This window comes from Sorex araneus, chromosome 4 (genome assembly GCF_027595985.1).
Source record: "Sorex araneus isolate mSorAra2 chromosome 4, mSorAra2.pri, whole genome shotgun sequence".
NCBI classification, from domain to species: Eukaryota; Metazoa; Chordata; class Mammalia; order Eulipotyphla; family Soricidae; genus Sorex; species Sorex araneus.
Genome location: NC_073305.1, coordinates 173,466,018 through 173,471,571, shown reverse-complemented (window position 1 = coordinate 173,471,571; position 5,554 = coordinate 173,466,018).

Below are 5,554 nucleotides of genomic sequence, written 5' to 3'. Positions count from 1 at the left end.
GTGACCCAAAAAGCCAAAAAAAAAAAAAAGGCCAAAATAAATTAAAAATTTTAAAATATTTTTTAGAAGAAAGTATTATATTTTAAAAATTATTACACGTTTGGTTTTATAATTAACCTTTTACTATTTGAACTTTTTACATAGTTATTCTTATTCTTAAAAATCTTATTTTTAATAAAAATCTATATGATAATTTATTTTACATCTTTATAAACACATATTTCTTAGTCCTCTACTGTAAACATCACATGCCATTCCCTAGTTTTTTGGCATATTTTCAACCAACCTTCCATTAATATATTTGTAAAAAAAAGCATTTTACGTTACTGAGAGTATCAATAGACTTATTAAAATTGGAACTCACTGATCGAACTGATAGGGTACATCTGTATTTTGATAGATATGACTGAATTTACCTGTATAGGAGTTAAAATATAAAATTTCTATTCCTGACCACAGAGGATGAGAGTGCAAAGCTTCCCTGACTCTGTTCAATGAGTACATTACTTAGCTTAAGAAGAAATCATCGCTATGCCTCTGCTTGAGGCCCCACCCTTCCAGCTGAGATTGATCTCGGGCTGAGATCACTTGCCCTACTCGGAACAAAAAGCAGATGCCCTCCCTTGCACCTCGGTCCCAGACAAACAGCCTCCACATGAAAGGGCCCACACCATGCTCCTGAAGAGAAAGATCTACTCAGCAAATTTCCCACTGCTCCTACTTCCTGTCATCGATGAAGATGAGCAAAGAAGGAAGAGAACAACACCCAGCCCAAAGCCGCAAAGTCTCCCGGGGGATCTAACTACAAAGACACAGCACAGACACAGCACAGACAGGAAAACCGTTGGGAAAAACACACAGAAGCCCGTCAAGTTCACTGAGCAAAAACCGACAAAGAACAGCACAGCAACACCAAGCAGTTCTATATATCCTCAAAATATGACCTTGGTGACACAGTGGTGATGGTGTGTAATGAAACATTAGCACAGGAAAAAGGCACAAGAAATGATGAAAGCTGAAATAAGATAATTATAGGCATAAACGAGGAATACGTTAGGTGATGTGTAAATAAACAAAAATCTCATTCATTGCTCTGAGCAGCAAAATCACAGCATCTAAGGAAAAAATTGGGAAGCAGAAATATGAGATGGAGGAAGCCTCTAGAAAGCAATATGGAATGGGACAAAGTTTGAAAAGAAATGTGCGGGTCCTTAGTGATAGTATAGCAGGTGGGATGTTTGCCTTGCACAAGGCCGATCCAAGTTTGGTCGCTGGCACCCCATATTGTCTCTCAAGCACCACCAGGAGTTATTCCTGAGTGCAGAGCCAGGAGTAACCTCTGCGGATCAAAAGGTGTGATCTCCCTCCCCCCCTACACACACACAAATAAAAGAATGTGTAGCACACCAGAGAAAAATGGGATGATCTCAAGGGGAGTAGTATAAGAATAACTGGAGTCCCTGAGGACCAGGATGGAGAATTTGGTGGAGAATCCATGATGAACGTAATAACAGTTAAGAGTTTCTCAGAGTTGTGGAATACAGGCAATCAAATACAAGAGACCTAGAGGGTCCTGGCAGAAATGACAAGTAGGAAGGTCCCAAGATGCATTGTGCTCAGAATGACAAAAGCACAGAGAAAATTTTGAAAGCAGCACAATTTTAAAGAATAAATTACTGTACAAAGGAAAGCCCATAATATTCACAGCAGATCTATCAAATGAGACTTCACAAGTCTGAGAGAGCAGATATAGTATAAAAACTCAAGGAAATGAACACACCCTTAAGAATTGATCTAGACTATCATGCAGATTTGAAAGAGTGATATTGAGTTTCATGGACCGACAACAGCTTATAAAATGTATAATATTGAAACCAATTTTGCAAGTAGCATTAAAGGAGTTTCTTTGAAGAGCAGGGCAGACATCTCACCTAGCACACGGCAGCGAGTTTAGCAATCACGCATGGTGCATATGGTTGCCCTCTACTAAATTAACAAAGGTATGTTGATTCCCAGCATGCTAAGGGATCTTATACATTTTTTAATAATGAATCAACTTCTCAATTCTATTGATCTATATATTCTACATCTGACTTTTTAATATCTATAGGATCTTTTATAAGCAATCTTTCACTTATTAATGCAGACAGTTAAGAAGTACATAAAATATTTTATAATATGTTAATAATGCTAAGGTACATAAAATATTTTATAATATGTTAATAATGCATATAACAATATAATATGTTAATAATGTTAATTTCCTTTCTTAGGATAAAGAATTTTTTCCCCTTGAGGCTGGAAAATAGTATAGTGGGTAAGGGACTGGCCTTGCATGTACCTGACCTGGGTTCGATTCCCAGCATCCCATAAGGTATCACATCTCCAGATATGATCCCTAAACTAAACAAATAAGTAAACAAAACAAAAAACGCACTTTTGTACATTTAGAGTCCTACTCATATCTTTCCTTTTAAATTTTCTTAATTTTCTCCACACTTACTAAATTTTACATTCTGTGGGTTTAACCTATTTCCTATAAAATCTGAAACATATGAGCCCAAATTTTTTTCAAAGCTTTATTAATGGCAGGTAAGACATAAGACTGCATTGTGATGTGATCCAGTACAAAATAGAATTTAGTGTAATAGATTGTAGATGCCAGGGTTTAACACTTATTTATGTCAAGGACAATAGGCATTGTATTATATTGTATTAAATGATTTTGACGTCTTTATTTACACAGGTTAAAATCATAATGTAATCACTCATCACTAATTGACTTTTACTAATTCATTGTCTAATGATTTCATTTCCATTCCTTTACATTTTGCTGTAGCAAATAATATGAAATAAATCTGCTATGCATCTGCCAAGGAGGCAGGCTGTGGGTAGGAGGGAACTGGGCGACAGTGGTGGAGGGAGGGTCACACAGTGGGGGGGCGGGGGGTTAATGTGAAAACAGCGTATGCCCAAAACGACTCTGCTGTGAACAACTTTGTAAAAATGTTATCTTAATAAAACACATTAAAAAATTAAGAAAGCATTGTCAATTTATATCCATGCAATGTGTAATCTCAATTATTCTATTTTGCATTTTTGTTTGAAATGAAAATGAGCATCTCAGGGCTGGAGTGATAGCACAGCGGGTAGGGTGTTTGCCTTGCACTCGGCCGACCCGGGTTCAAATCCCAGCTTCCAATATGGTCCCCTGAGCACCACCAGGGGTGATTCCTGAGTGCATGAGCCTGGAGTGACCCCTGTGCATCACTGGTTGTGACCCAAAAAGGAAAAAAAATGAGCATCTCATTAAAAAGTCAGTTTTGTTTACTTGAAATAGTGTAGGATTTAAAAATCATCGTTAACATATCTCTTAACTAAATTTAAGTTTTAAATCAGATTTATTCTAATTAAAATCATTTAACAACACTTAGGGTATATTCATTTTTTGTTATATAAATGGTCACCATATTTGCACTTAATATCTTAAATAATATTATAATAAACTTAATAATAGTCTTCCTGGACTATTTTTCTTCATTTTTTTCTTCTAAAAGTGGAGGGGCATGTCTGTGTGAAGTAGATTATTACAAAGATTGCTTTATGAATATCACTGTGTGACTCCTTTGGTGAGCTTTTATATCTTTCCCTTTGTTATCTGTCTTTAAATGTCAAAATATTCCTGAATACAGTCTATTTGGAGACATTAATCAATAAGTGACTGGGTTGACATCAGTGAGGGAAGATGTCAGAATAAAACTCAGGTTTATTCTTTTTTTTTCTTTTGAAAACTATTTTACAGGATTATTGGAGGCTTTCCTTTGCAAAGCTCATTTTGCAAATTTGTTTGATGACTCAACTTCGTGGTTAAACTTGACTTCCTTATTTCACTTCAGAGTCTTTGCTACTCTGAGAAATGAAAGCTAGACAAACTATCTGAATCTTTAAGAGATTCCGAGGTCAGTAAAAGAAATCCCATGCCATAGGGAGATGATTTAACTGGAAAAGAGACGTATTTCATGTGGAATTCACAAATAAAGTCCTCCCTATCACAGAGACCATTCCAGGGAACTTGTGGTAGATGACTGATGCTACTCTTTGTGTCTGCTGCAAGTCTTTCTGAGTTTGTGCAGACCGAGTTGCTCTAATCTTATTTCCACAAGAAAACGCCAGTACAGAGTGACAGCCTCTATCTGGCTACACTGGACTGAGCCATGTGACTCAACAAGGCCGACTAGAGGTGGGCAAAGGAACTCGGCTGGTCTCTGTGGTCAGTTTTATTGACAGAAAAAAATGAGTCATTAACAAAGGGCATCTGAAATTATATAGCTAATTTTGTTCCTGCGTATTAACCCGCAATTCAATAAAGACTAACAGCAGTTTTCATGAACCCAAAGCAGCTGAGTGTAACTAGTTTAAATATCTGTTTACTCTGGTCCCAAGAAAAGTCGGAGATCTGCCGATTTCTCTCCCCTTCTCTAAAGCATGTTGTCTGTAAACCTGGAAAACATTCAGCCCTCTGCAAGATGCTAATAAAATTTCATATTCCCAAACGTTTTCATTAGGCACAATTTTTGAAGAAAAAGCAATTTGAGTCATTTGCTTCCTGAGCTGAGAATTTGATTTTATTCATTAAAATATTTAATGAAAATATTCAATTTTTTAACCTGATAGTGCTGTACAAAAAGATTTTTGTACCCAATCTTCTGTACATCAGACTATAGCCAATGTAGTGTACTACTTATGTATTTGTATGTATATACATATGTAATATAATTTATGCTATATTAAATACTTTTTATAATTACCATTTCTAGCCTGACACAGGTGTGTATACATACATATATATATATATATATATATATATATACACCCGTGGTGTATTCGATATGCCAAAAACAGTAACAAGTCTCACAATGGAGACGTTACTGGTGCCCACCAGAGCAAATCGGTGAACAACAGGACTACAGTGCTACAGTGCCATCACAAAGAATATTGGTGAAAATATCTTCAGTGTGCAAATAATTAGGAAAATTTTTTTAAAAAAGAGTGATTTTTTTAAAATTCCAATATTTATAAATTCTACAAATTGTACTGAAATGTCAATCTTTGTATGTATCTATATATATGTATTTTGGTGCCAAACGCATTCTCGGGGCTTACTGCAGTCTCTGTGCTCGGAAATCAATCCTCACGAAATACTAGTATCAAACCCAAGTCAGCTGCATGCAAGACTAGAACCTTACCCTTTGTACTATCTCCCCAACCCTTTATATCTTTATATTTCTAAGGCTATGTCTTATAATATTTAAGTCTCAAAGATTAAAATTTTTATTTTGAATATGAAGGAAAATTTGATGATTCCATATTTTAATAAAGTTTAAATAAAGTGTTCCAGGGCAAATACATTAGAAAGCAATTGAAGTGTTTGGAATTCTGCTCTGAAATTTTGCTGCATGTTACAGCATTATTATCAAAGGACAGTTTTTCCTTCCATACCTGGCATTTCTACAAATAGGAAATGGCAAAGCAGAAGGACAGAATTTAATGATCT